Source organism: Harmonia axyridis, chromosome 1 (assembly GCF_914767665.1).
Source record: "Harmonia axyridis chromosome 1, icHarAxyr1.1, whole genome shotgun sequence".
NCBI classification, from domain to species: domain Eukaryota; kingdom Metazoa; phylum Arthropoda; class Insecta; order Coleoptera; family Coccinellidae; genus Harmonia; species Harmonia axyridis.
This window is the reverse complement of record NC_059501.1, coordinates 66,618,246-66,633,192: the sequence shown is the minus strand read 5'-3', so window position 1 is coordinate 66,633,192 and position 14,947 is coordinate 66,618,246. Positions and strand designations below refer to the sequence as shown.

Genomic DNA, 14,947 nt, shown 5'->3' with positions numbered 1-14,947 from the left:
AACCTACCAAAATTCATTACAAAAGTGCTAGAATTATAATATCGTAGAAGTCGTCGTACAGTGCTGCCCTCTATTTATTTGCTTCGAAAATGTAAGAAGATGAAGTGAATGTACAACTTCATACAACTTACAAAGTTTGGTCCCTGCAGGGGCGCCAGAGGGGAAATGAATGGTTACCAAAGTTCGATTGATACGCAAAAAATCACGTGGTAATCCTTCTTAAGGGTATCACCTATCCTGGGAATTAATTTTCCTGTAAAACTTTCACGAAGTCGTGGCAGAGACACATTGGTCGTGTTTGAAGTTGCTACATCCTGCTGGAGCCATGTTCTAATTGTTATAAATGTTTTAATATAACCAGAAAAGTTCTGTAGTTCATGACGCTCTGAATTCACAGTAAATGTAAGTCCCCTTTCATCTTCAAAAAAGTTAGAATAGAAGCGATAATTCCTCGTGATTACATTGTAGCCCATACATACGGCCACCTTTGACGAATGAAGGAGTTTGTGATGGTTGTGTTTCGGATTGTTACACTCCAGTACCGGCAGTTTTTTATGTGGCCATCGAGGTGAAAATGAGATCCTGTCATCCAAAAACAAGATGTTTGTGAATGTTTGTTAGCGCTGAACTGCCTGGTTCTAACCTCTTGGTTCCAATTCTTGCACCAATGGAATTTTTTAGGGGTGCAGCTATGGATCTTCGAGCAAAATGAGGGTGTAGACATAATCTGCGCACATTCAAAGCACTTGCACGCTTCCGAATAGAGAGGTCGGGAACATCACGGAACACCCGCTCCACGTTGTATTCCATTCTCAATAACCTTGGATGCCCGGGATTTGGTTTATCTTATATTGAACCGTCACCTCAAACGTTTTTATCCGTTTCCGAATGAGAGGAATGCTTGGCGCACTATTTAAGTGACAAAAACCTCGAATATATTGGTAGAATTACCATTTTTGTGAAATTACTTAAAGTAATTTCAGAGCGGTAAAATTCAGAAAATTTTGTTGGAATTCAGGTTAACGTGAATGAATTCAGATGAATGATAAACCCACCATGTTTTTCAAGCATGACGATAAGTCCATATTATTCTCAGAAATAATGCGAGCTGATCACACAATGCCTACGCCTTATTACCTGCCTTATATATAAACTTGTTCTCGACCGCTTTATTTGCTAAGTCATTTGGAACGATGAAACAATTCTCAGGCAGCTGGCAGTGAGCAACAAATTTATTTCATATTAGGTCTAATGCACAAGACCGATAGTCAACTAAAAAGTAGGTGAGCAACATGTATTGCCCTTTCCAAAATGATTATCTCCAGATTTTCAGTAGCAATACTACAAGTGATTGAACTTCCAGTGAAATATCCCAGATTTCTGTTTTTGTGAAAATAAATACAACCCATATAGGTAGTAGATCTCCACGTAACATAGAATTTCCCCAAAACTGGCATCGCTGTATCGACAAAATTGTCGGTAGTGTGATCTGTATTCTATTACATACAAACAGAACCTACCTCTTCATCTATCCTACCGACTTTTAGGTCGGTGGAAAATCAGCTTCAGCATCTTTTTTGTCGGTCCGACTTTTTAGAAGGCCATATGAGGAATTTACGGGCATGTTTTGCATTTCAACCTACATATTAGTACTTCGCTAATTGTCGATTTTTGGTAGGTCATGTGCGATACTCAATTCACAGGCATGTTTAGCATTCCAACCTAATATTCTTAGTCGGTCGTGTGGTTTCATTTTTTGTGTTTTCAAATGATAATAATAATGCTGAAAAATTAAATTGTAACTACACAGAAGATTGTTTACTATTTCTTGCAGTTTCAGTAGTTGGTGAATACACATAATCCACAGATCTATATGCTTTTCGGATGGTGGATTTTTTTTTATTCCACGAATGTGTAGAACTTTTTTCTGGCAATCTGGCAAGCAACAAAAGGAAGCACAGAAAAATTAAGAATCATTTTCATGCAATCCATATCATTTATTTTGAACTGAAGTTGCCATTAACAATCAATCAAGATGACCTGAATTAGTTTTTATTGGACTGGCTTTGAACATCGAAAAAAAAAATACGATGCGTTATGGATGGACAATATTGTTATTTCGTTTTAGAATAGAATACATTTGATTTGAAATTTGATTATTCGATCAGATAATAAAAAAAAAAATATATTGTCGATCCATAACAATTGGCGCCCAACGTGGGGCTTCAATTGTTATTGGATCGAATTATCAAATATTTTTGAATTAAATATTCTATTTTAAAATTAAAAACAATAAAGACGAACCATAACAGATGCCAGTTGAAAAGAGACGGAGATATCAACTTCTTTAAAAAAAAAAACTCCCACCTAGCCTCCCACTTACTGTAGAAATCAAATGAACTTCTGTAAAATACTTCCTTTCTATCATGAAATTCGATAGAAATCCATATTCAAATAACAGCCCTGTTGAAGATTAGAGAAATATTATTTTACCACAACCCCTCTTCAGTCATGACGTATCAACTTCCCCGATATTGACCTAAATTATATGCCATTAGTGGTTTATTCTTCTCAATCAATCACAACATATGAAAGAGTATCATATGCTTTTTATCTGGAAATTACAAACATTCGGTAGTTCTTATCTTTATATGACTTTAATGGAATCAATATCACATCACTGATGAATCAGAATAGCCAAAAAAAAAATGGTCGTTTGTAAACCATAATGACAAAATATGTCGTTTACTATAATACCGATAAAACACTGCATTCAAAGCTCAAATTATAATTGTTGAAATGGACAAAGAAATCAACTCACTACCTTTTAATAATTGTTATTGAAATTTTGACCTCCATCCAAATCCACTTGCAAGCAAATGCACAATTGCTCTATGAAAACAAACGTCCAACAATATTGCCAAATGGAAAATTACTAGACAAATTCCAACGATTAAAAGATTCGAATAAAAATTCCCAGCGGGATTATTCGTTACTGTTAACAAACCAAAATAGCACTCCTACAGATAAATATAATCATGGCGTATTACATTATCTAGATTTTATCTGTTTGATTTGGCACAGTATGTAGCAACAATTTCACGACTCTAAATTGCCTGATAACAGAAAGAAAACGAATTAAAAACTGCAATCTCAACTTATCAGAACAATGAATGAAAACTTATAATTGATAACTCAAGTTTTATAGAACATTGGATGAGAAAAACACACACACTCACAATCAAATTCTTGGATAATTTAATTATTTATTTTACTGTGAACAAATTAATATTTATAATACTAAGAATAACATCAATAGGTTTCCCAGAGTTGTGTTGATTAGTTAGAGTTCAGTCTAGATTCAACCTTGAAATGACATTGAAGACATCGAAATAGAAAACTTTTTGTTGGGCGAATAAAACTGGTTCAACTGCTGCATCATTTTTTCTGGTGTACCTATTCGATTGATCCACGTCGAAGAAAATCGACCAGTCGAGTTCAATCGATAACATTCATTTGCAATTCAATGCGACGAATAAAAATTACGAGCTATTTATCACTTGACAAGTTGAAAAACTGACATCGAATTGAAACTTGGAAAGTACCAAGTCCTTGGTACCAACTTTGTTCAACTTGCGAAACAAATATCGTCGTTGTGAAACACTTAATCACTACGCTGCCTACGTAACTGCTACATGCAGTAAATGAATAGCAATCAAGCGTTCCTTTTCATTTGTTAGTGAAATGAGGACTATTTCCAGAAATATCATCATACTATATGGGTTGGAAATATCACAGTAGTAGGTTGGATAATTTTAATACATTCGTGGTCAGCTGAACAACTTGTTATGTGCTTGGAAGTAATTTATGTTCCTCTAGGTATTTTATTGAATAACTGAACTTGCCTGAAGTTTTCTTCTCATCAGTCAAGTAACAATTTGAAGTGGAATATTTAATTATGCACCTGAACTAACAACATAACTCTATGTGCGTAGTTCTTGCGCTCAACGATCATTATTGTACTTTATAGGATGCAGAAATCTATTCGAAATGTTCAAAACACCTACCTAGACATTCGTTACCCAATCCGATACTCCGTCTCTGCCTGAAATTCGATATGGAAGCGCACCACACCCTTATAAAACGTAATTCAATATCTTGAAAAAAAGATTTCAGTAAGAGAAATTATAAGATTTGAAGATTATACAATAGTTTCCGTTTCCGTTCGAACATAGAAAAGAATTTTGATGATAATAGGTCCGATGACATTTGATGAGATTTCATCGGTTTCTAAGGTGATAGGTAAAGAGAGCTAGTTGCTGGAGAAATCGAAAGGCTTAATGATTTACAGTATGCGCTTATGTACGTTTACCGAGCACTTGGACACTTTCACATGAACACATAGACTATGCCTACGTCATAGAATTTTCCAAGGAAATCGGTTTGTCGACGGAGAATCGATATTTCACAGTCCTGAAAGATCTGGAGAACGTGAAGTGTCCATTTTTCCACGAATCAACGGATCTAAACCACGGCACACAGTGAGTAGAGGCAGTCACCAACACAAAGGAACAGGTCCTAATCCTTAATTTGTCGACGTAATTGCAACCACTTACCAACAATAATAAATCCACAGTGTGTATGATCACTAATTAAGGCATTTCCAATAATTCGGTGACGAATCTTGCTAAAACATGTCCTTGAAATGAGTCAAACGAAAACGTTCCTCCACACACAAACTATCACAAAAGACTAATCCCGAAGTGCGTTCGAGCAAGAATTAGTTGCCGACATTTGCCGATCGCGTTGCGCTTGGCGAACACTGAAACCAGCAAGCCAGCAACAAGTGATATCCGTGGGGCTCTGGATGAGGACGAAGGCCGAACGCCGACGATCGCGGCAGCTTCGCTAGATACGTTGAAAACCAGTTCTGTTCTGATTCTCTCTTCTTCAAGATACAATTACATCGTGAAAGGATCGAAATGGCAGCCGCATAATTGCCTCGTGAGTAGTTATGGACCCGTATTTTTAATAAGCGCAGGTACCTCGTTTTCTAATCCACAGATTCGATTAGATTTAATCGCTGCTCGTCTCGTATGCTGAGTTATTGATAGAACATGGCGTTCGCTGTGTTTATGCCGTGTCATAGAAGATTTAGATTGTTTGTGTTCTCTCTTTAACAGCTGTTCTGTCTTTGCAACACTTGATTTGTTAAATTTGCATTCTCAGTACAGGAATTCGTGTTCCTACTGCGTGTAAATTCGATGGAAGCTTCTAATTGCGTTCATTTAACTCATAAAGTCAAGATACTCATGCTTGGATGAACATATGAAGAACCTAGGTCAACATTATCTTAAGGTTGACCAATGATGATAGATCTGAATGTTTACTCACTGATCTCACTCATTATTTTGTCCATTGTCATTTAAGTTCTTCAGTTAAGGTGAAAATTCATTTTGAGTTCTCTAGAAAAATGTAAAGAATAGAGTTCAATAAGGAGTATGGCCTCCTCGACCATCAAGCACCCCCTGAAACACTTTTGCATACTTTGAACTTCTTTCTCTTTTGGAGTTTGGAGGCCGTTAGCCTTTTACTGCTCCATCTCAATGTAACCCACCTCAGGTGAAGTATTGTGTTCTGCTCTAGCAGGTGGCAAAATACCAATAAAAATGATTGTGTAATAATTACACAATCTCTGTGCCAGTCGATGTTTGGCTTAACACGCTCTTCCTAGGGAAGTGCCATCTTTGTATCTTGTAATTCCTCGAGGCTTTTTCGTCATAATCGTAAGCCTTCCTTATAAGGGGCTTTGCGTGATTTTCCACTTTATTGAAGGTCTCCACAGTCCACACTTAGGTCTATGAATGGCTTTTGCACGTACGTTGCTGACAACTATGTCATGACCGGACCAATGGTGGACTTATGGAGAAGAAGCTTGTTGCAGAGAGACATTCTGCTGCTTTTGCAAGGTAGCGTTTGCAACTCTGCCCCTGTTATCTTTCCCTTCGTCCCAGCTGATGTGACAAGTTGTTTCCATGTAAGCATTTTGGCATTAGAGGCTGTTTATTGGCTTGGCTCCGTTCGTTCATCACTGGCAGGTATTTTTCGGTTAGAGTGGGTGATTCTTTTTCGGATGTCAGGGCAGTTATTAGTGGAGTCCCTCAGGGCTCTGTTTTGGGTCCGCTTCTTTTTCTGATTTACGTTTCAGATCTCCCACACTTACTTTCGGCTTTCTGTTCTCAATACGCAGACGATATCAAATTATTTTATGATGCACGCTTTCCTGATGTGCTTCGAGGTGACCTGGTGCGGTTGGATGGGTGGGGTCACCAATGGCTCCTCCCTCTAAACGTGGATAAATGCAAGGTCCTTCATCTTGGTAGATACAACCCGAGGCATCAATACTTTTTTGATGGCCGTGTTCTGGAGTCATGCGGGCAGCATAATGACCTTGATGTCATCATTACAGAGGATCTCTCCTGGTCTGCCCATGTGGGTAATTTAGTCTCTAGAGCCAGTAAGATGTTGTACCTGATACGGCGGGTGTTTCCCAGATGTTCGATTGTCACTTGCAGGCAGCTTTATATAACCTACATCCGACCGATTCTCGAACACGCCGGCCCACGTGGTCTCCTCACCTGATTTGTGATCAACAACGTTTGGAGAGAATACAGCGCTCTGCAATCAGGATTCTTTTTGGGCGAGTTCGACCATCTTACGAGGAGAGACCTCAGATGTTCCAGTTGAGTAGTTTTCATGACCGTCGTGTTCGGGGTGACTTGATTGTGACATATCGCATCTTAAACAATTTTATTGGTGGTGATCTCGCTGACATCTTTATGATGAACGAAAATCATCTCCGGGGCCACCGGTATAAGTTATACCACGAGGTGTTTCGTACACGTGCGAGAGAGTCTTTCCTGCCGAATCGGGTATTCGGTAGGTGGAACTCTTTACCGGAGAGTGTCGTGGGTGCTGAGAGTGTGAATTCGTTCAAGAACAGACTAGATTCCATTTTTGCTTATAATGTTTTTTTTTGTTCCTTACATTTATCTCCTAAGGTGTTTTTTCTTCATCTTTGTATCTTTTAAAATAATAATAATAAGAATAAAGCTTCTTGTCAAGTATTACTGCCAGATATTTGGCCTTGTTTTTCCTTTTGATCAGAACATTACGACATGTCCTTAGGGACCTTTCTTCTTTCGGCTGAAGAGAACAGCCTCACCCTTCTCAAGGTTCACTTCAAGTCCCCATCGAGCGAACCAAATTGAAGTCTCGAGACTTCGAGTACTTCGTTGCCATTTTGGGACACCACAAACTGTCAAGAATGTCGGTTGTCGTAAAGTGCCATAGAGGTTTTCTCCGTTTTCGGCATGTCGGATACATACAATGTAAACAATAAAGGAGACGGCAGAGATCTACAAGTTGAACCATGAATAGTGGGGAACTGACAGCAAGCTGTTTGTATAGCAGTCCCATAATATATCGAGCTTTGGCCACATCCAAGAACACAGCCCCTGTTACTTGTTCGCGGTTAAATCCATCTATGATTTGTTCTACTATTCGAAGCACTTGCTGCACAGCAGAGTGTTGGCTTTGAAAACCGAACTGTTCCAACGGTATGACCATCTTTTCTTCCATTATTGCCTTCAATCTTTTCAAAATGATCTCTTCCGTTATCTTTTCTATGAAGGAGAGAAGACTGATCGAGCGGTAGTTCTGCGGAAATTTAACGTCTTTGCCGGTCTAGTGGATCGAAACTGCGTAGGCTTTCTTCCGTTCCTTTGGAAAGGGACTTAATAATCGTAGCATAGTATTGACTATATTCGTCAGTGTTACAAAGGCTTTTCAAGGGAGGTTTCACAACGTCCTGGCCTGGTGTCGTTTTCATAATACTTGACATTATTCTGGATTTCCCGAGCAGGTGCAAAACTAATAGCTTCCTTTTTCAAGTCCCTTCTCACTTTGCGGTTGACGTCCTCAATATGGTCCAAGTCCGCATAGCTGGAATTAGGGCTGCATTGGTTTTCGAGGTTATCTGCAAAAGCTTGAGACTTTTCTTCTGGACTATGTCCCATTCCTTGTAGACGGTGAATCGGTGAGGTTGATTTCCGATCAGAGAGTAGTGCTTCGGCCCTTCGCCAAACATTGTTGTCTTCCTTGGAAAGAGATATTAGTTTTTCTTGCCATCGATCATTTAAGATTTTTATGAGATCCTCCTTGACTCTAGCGTTGGCTTATTGAACACTCGAAGGTCCTCAGATCTGAATGTGTTCTGAGATCTACTCCTCACTCTGTACTTCTCCCTGATAAGATCCTTGATATCTTGAGGGATCCAGTTATTCTGGAAAGTGAAAGAAGAAACTGGCGTCGAAGAGTCCAATGACGTTTTGATATTCTTCTTCTTTATCATTTTTTCTCCAGAGTTGCGGTAAAAGCCGTCTGGGTTCTTGAAGGAGGTGGTTAATGAGAATCCAAAGCTCTTTCTAGCTGATCCCAAGATTGTTCTATAGGATTGAGGTCTGGGACCGAAGGGGTAGGGTCAAATGCAGAATATCATGATTTTCCAGAGCGTCATCGATAATTATCGCAACGATGGGGTGGCGGATTATCTTCCAAAAATAAGAAGTTTGGCCCAATAGCTACATGAAACAAAGGAATCATATTGTCAATGACTTGATCTATATAAATCTGCGCATTCATGGTTCATCTATTTGATTACGTTTACTTAGTTCATCTCTAGGCATTATTTCAACACAAATTGAAGTTGATTATGAGAACGCAAAACAATAACTGAAAATTCCAATCATTTCAATCTGCCAATTCATTTTTGGAAGGATTAAAAGCAAAAAAATATATGAATGAATGTTCGAAGTGTATAGGGACTCTTTGCCTTCAAATTAGTACAGTAGAAAGAATGGTTGTTGAATGGACGATCCACGTCAAGGACGTCCAATAACAGCACCAATCAACAGCAAGAAATCGTAGGAAAAATGCAGGATATTGTATTGGAAAATCGTCGAGTGAATGAAAGAGATTAAGCAGAAGCCCTAGGAATCTCATTGAGTATTGACTGAAGTATTGGGTTTTAGAAAGCTGTGTGCATAATGGATGCCGCATTCGCTAACAATGGAACAAAAACATATTCGAATGCAACTTTCTCAGCAATATTTAAAGCGTTTTCCAAAGGATAAAGCGGATTTTGTGTATCAAGTAATCACTATGGATGATACCTGAATTGGGCCTATCGCCATAATACTGAATTAAAACAAGAGGCTAAAGAGTGATGTGAACCTGGTTCTTAGGTTCCGAAACGACTTCGTGTCCAGAAATCGGCCAGGAAGGTGTTAACACTAGTTTTTTGGGATGCGACAGGAATTTTGTTTGTGGATTACTTGAAAACTAGTAAAACAATAAATTTTAAACTCTATTGTGACCTTACAGACCAACTGAAGGAAAAATTCGTGGAAAAAGACACAGTTTGTTTAACAAAGAAATTATTTTTCATCAGGACAAAGCACCGTGTCACAAGAGCATTTTGATGATGGCTCAAATCCACAAATTTCAATTATAATTCGTATAGCATTCAACGTATTCACCAGATTTTGTCCCTAGCGACTTCCATCTGTTTCCAAACCAAAAAAAAAATTATGGAATTCATAAATTGGAATCTCGTTGGAACAAGTGTATTGATGTTCAGGGCAGGGCCGCCGCCAGGACCGGCATAATGGACATTTTGCCGGGGCGCCAAATTGTAAGGCCGCAAAGTTAATAAAACAAGACATACTTAATTACAAAAATATTTTTCTTGGTGAGAAAACCACTCTTAGTAGTAAAATAAAAAATTGTCAAATTTATTGAAATCGAACAGACGATTCAGGCATAGCAGGACGGCGAAATTGTATTTATTTCTGGGGCGCCAAAATGTCCCTAGTTCAGGGAGACTATACTGAATAATAACATGTATTTAAAACCATGAAATTGTGTTTTTCTCATTGAACTACAGAACTTATTGAACAACATTGTATGCATATCAAAACAAAACTAACATCAATGTATACAAAAGAAAGATTTACAAAATGTTACTGGCAATGTAACAATATAGGTACTCATCTAACATCGAGGAATTCATTGTGCATAACCTTCCTGGATGAACACGTTTCACTTTGACACAATTTCATTTCTAATTGTTTACAATGTTATGTAGCATGATGGTTTGAAATAAAGAGCATTGTCTATTTATTTATTTATAGTTATCTTTAAGTTCAAAAGACGCACACCCAATGTAAAGATGTTAAAATTTATTCCAATAAAAAAAAGAACGTCAACGTTGAAAAGCAATGGGTATACAAATATAATATTCATTCAATTCATTTTAATAACATGTCGAATTCTTCGAAGATGAAGTACAATTTTGGTCAAATTTTTAGATCATATTCGGCGAATTCGTAAGTTCTCTATGCTAGAATAAATAAAGATATCAATTATATCGTTTGTTGAGCATTCTATTAACAGACTATTAGCGGATTGATTTCGAAAACTAATTGGAAGAAGTTTTTATATTATAACCTGAGCTGATATAATTATTCAAAGGAATGAATGTATCAGCTCAGGATTTCATGTTTCCAAATCGAATGAATTATGTTAACTGGCAACGTTCCATGCCATTCTGCTTCATTCGATAAAATGTTAATATGAGCCTATAATTGCGAAAATCTCGAATAAAGCTATCAAAGTATTATTTTCGATGGATAACGAACCGCCTCAACTTCAGTTCATGAACCAAATTAAATACCAGAGATAAGACCGTTATTAAAACTGAAATGATGTCAATAAATACATTAAATAAATGAGATTCAGTGAACCAATTTTGATTTAATCTACGAAAACTTAACATATGATATATGATCAAAAATTTCAAAGAGTGTACCTTGCGTTCTTACCCAAAACTGCATTACCTTAGGCCCTTAGGTCTATTTTTCTCAATGATATGGGGGGTCAACTAATGAAACCTTTATAAGGTATCGTGTTTCTCTATTACCTTTGAGATTTTTCATTCGTCATCGAGAAATTCGATGCTAACGTTTTTCTCGGAAAAAACGTCAAGGCCAGCGTTTTGAGGGGCGGCAATTCGGCTCAGTTCATCCAATAATTTTATTACAACCAGATTAAATACAAAATAACAAATTTAAGTTTCAAGCAAGATTTAGTGTTGACTGCTTCATCAGAATCATAGAAAATTCAAGCTGAATATCGAAAAAAAGAAAAAAAGCACTGACTTAAAATCAGGAGCTATTTGTGTTCGTTCATGTATATGCCAATCGCATCCTTGGAGACCACATATATAGTTATGTGCTTTTCAAGGGTGCTTTCCTTATTTTTTCTCGTTCGATTGCCCAAGAGCTGAAGATTGCACAAAAAACAGTTTGGAACCATTTGCATGAGGTTGGTCACCATAAGAAGCTCGATGTATGGGTACCACACCAGTAACCGTAAAAAAACCTCATGGACCTCGAAGTTCCATATACGAATCCCCACAATTGGCACCAAAATCGACCCATTTTTGAAGCTATTGGTAACCGGTGATGAAGAGTAGATCACTTACGACAACGTCAAGCGAAAACGGTCGTGGTCGAAACGCGGTGAGGCGGCGCAAAAGGTAGCCAAGCTAAGATTGACGGTCAGGAAAGTTTTGCACTGTGTTTGGTGGGATTGGTAAGGAATTATCTATTATGAGCTGCTCCCCTACAACATAAGTTTTAACTCAGAACTATACTGTCAACAATTGGTCCGTCTGAAGGAAGCAATCGACCAGAAGCAGCCAACTTTGGCTAATAAGAAGGGAATTGTGTTCCATCAGGACAACGCCAGTTCACACACATCTATAGTGACACGTCTGAAGTTTCGGGAGCCTGTTTGGGAGGTTCTTCTGCTTCCACCTATCAGTCCGAACCTGGCACTAAGTGAAAACCATCTGCTCTTATCAATGGTGAACAATTTTGCTGCTGAAAAATTCGCTTCAACAAAGAGAATTTTGAAAATCGACTGTCTCAGTTTTTTTTTTTGCCAATAAGGACGAGGGCTTCTATGAGAGAGGCATAATGATATTACCTTCAAAATGGGAACAAGTTATCGAATGAAACGGCGCATATTTGACCTAAATCAGTTCATTCTAACTATGGTAATTAAAGCCTTGTTTTTCATGCAAAAATAATGGATTTCTTTTAAATACACCTTATAATTGATAAAATCCACATCAATGAATCATCAATATTCGAAACATTTACACGACCGCGTCGATAATCCTAGCATCACACAAGAAATGATAATGTCCAAAATAACTAACTGATAACTATGTGTTTATAGAGCGATAAGGTTAGCAACGATTCGAATACGTTGCTGTGGAATTTCTATAAATGGTATGATGAGTAAATTTTGAAGAGGTACCCGGCAACGAAAAAAATTCAGGAGATGACCATGAATTTTGGAATAATACGGTTGATCATGAATAGTTGATAAAGGTCAATCCAGGTTTGTGAACATTCGGAAACCTGTTGGCTGAATAATTTACATAGTTAATTTCAATACTTTTTCTTCAAGAAATTTCCATCAGAGAGATCGAATGATTAGTGCAGGAAGTATATCGTTGATGGTTTTCATAATTGATAAATTCATGAATAATTGATTGATTCGTTTTCCACTTGGCGAATATTCATTTCATATGAAAATATGTTTCGATACAGAAAGCAAATATGTTATCTGCGTTTTCAACTTGACGACAAATTGACGATTGGTATGGAACAGATAATATGAAAAACATTTCTATGGATTAACACTCAATATGTTTCGGGCCTTACCAGTAAAAAAACGATTTTTTCTTATAAATTCGACTTTATTCGTCAACATTCAAGAGGGATAGGTACTAACGCTCCTCTACCTTTTCAATATCTTTTCTGTAAAAAGATTCGTATCTGCTTTTGGAATAGGCTGCAATGGCATTTACTCTAGCATTAGAGCCAAATTTCTTTCCCTGGAGCATTCTTTTGAGGTCTGCAATAATCCAGTAATGATTGAGGGCGAGATCAAGAAGATATATTAGTTGGATGAGCAATTTGATCATGGTTATCATCGATTGGAGACGAGAATTTGGTGAAAGATAATTATTTTTTATTTTGCATTTGATGTCGTTTCTTCTTGATTTCTGCAATCAATCGATCCAAACGTGATATGTAATTTTTACTTACTTGATGATATTATCTTTACCAATGAAAAATACCAGCTGATGTTGGTGATTCTTCTAGCTTTGGACGACTGTTTTTCACTCAGCTTGCGCTTAATTTGACTCAGACGTAAGGTGATGAATCCTTGCTTCATACTGTCACATATCGCTCCAAAAATTTTATTTATTCCTCTCAAGAGGGAATACCACCACGTGACTGCTCAGTTCCTTTTACAACGACTGATTTTTATGGGGTTTTCACAAAATTTCTTCAAACAATAATCTACATTGTAGAATGAAAATATTTTTAATTTGTTAATGAAAAAAAATGTTGGTATCTTTTCGTTTTTCGCAAAAGAATTGATATGTTTAATATACAAATCACTGATATATTTTTGGAATATTCGTGAAAAAAACCTTCAAAAAATCGTTACGAAAAAGGTAAAACCATAATTTTGTGAAAAAAAAATCAACCGTCGTACAGTGCTGCCCTCCACTTATATACACCATAAAGAGAAAGAAGGTAAAGTGAATGTACAACTTCATACACCGTACAAAGTTTGGTCATCGAAGAAGCGCCAGAGGTGAAATTAATGGGTACCTAATGTTTGACTGATACGCAGAAAGCCACGTGATGGTAATCCCTGTTAAACAGGGTTCCACATCAACTGTTGCTTTCGATCAAGAGTGAGCAAACGCAGCACCCATTTCAAGCAATATGAACTAATATCCATGCAATATAGTAACTGGACTGTCTTCACTGATAATATCTGCAATAGGGATTCACGGCTTGACTTGATATTCAGGCTACTTGACTTGGGCTTGACTTGAAATTGAGTCAATTTCAAGTCAAGAAGTAGTTTTCAATGTCCAGTAAAGTATTTATTTATCAAGTAGTTGATTTGACATTGAAAAACTATTACTTGACTTGAAATAGAGTTGATTTCATGTCAAGCTCAGGCCAAGAAGCTTGAATATCAAGTCAAGCCGTTAATCTCTAATCTTCAACTCCACCGCTAGCTCTCACAGCTTCAATTCAAGATCATTCAAAACCATTTTGTGGATATTTTAAATGATCTCTGAAATAACTCCAGAATTCGGGCGACCAGAGCGTTCAGCATCTTCGGTGCCCCTTAGACCACGTTTAAAGTAAGTACCACCTTTTATCCATTGTTATCGATGGAGCAGAGTCTCAATAATACTTATCAAGCCATTGCTCTGCTACAGAGTATTTTTATCCATGTTTCAAGCAATAATAAAAGTCACTTTACTTTCCGAAATTTTGACATGCATATTGTGAAGCTTGATATAAACGAGAAAAAAGAGATAGCATTGATGTTGGTACTTTTTGTAGAACTAATACTAAAGATTGATTTCGTTCAAGTTTGAATATTCTTCTGTTTCGATGATATTGATACGTTAAAGGAGACGTTAAAGGAGACAATGTAGTTGATGATCTCGGAAGCCGGAAATAAATTATTACATATTTCATCTGCTTTATGCCCCACCCTTCGCTTGGGACATGAACTTTACCTTCGGCATTAAATATACTACTTCACTCCCGCGGTTATCTACTATTTCATCCCGAAAGGGATCTCAAAGCATCCCTCTACCTTCGGTAGACCGAGACACAAAAAATTCACTATCGGCCGACCGCCAATATAAATTACTTTATTCAAACACAATTCGCGTTGGTTTGTGGCAACCTTTATCATCTGTGAGCATTGA

At 37.4% G+C, this 14,947-nt stretch overlaps 1 protein-coding gene across 2 annotated transcripts in view; it reads right to left on the bottom strand.

The window, feature by feature from the left end:
• LOC123670978 (lysine-specific demethylase 3A-like) overlaps positions 1-4,998 on the bottom strand; it is a 132,149-nt gene extending 127,151 nt beyond the window's left edge. For both annotated transcript variants that reach the window (XM_045604590.1, XM_045604591.1), the window contains exon 1: positions 4,617-4,998. The gene's annotated coding sequence lies outside the window, so the exon portion shown is untranslated. The remainder of the gene's footprint in view (positions 1-4,616) is intronic.
• Between the last annotated feature and the right edge of the window lie 9,949 nt (positions 4,999-14,947).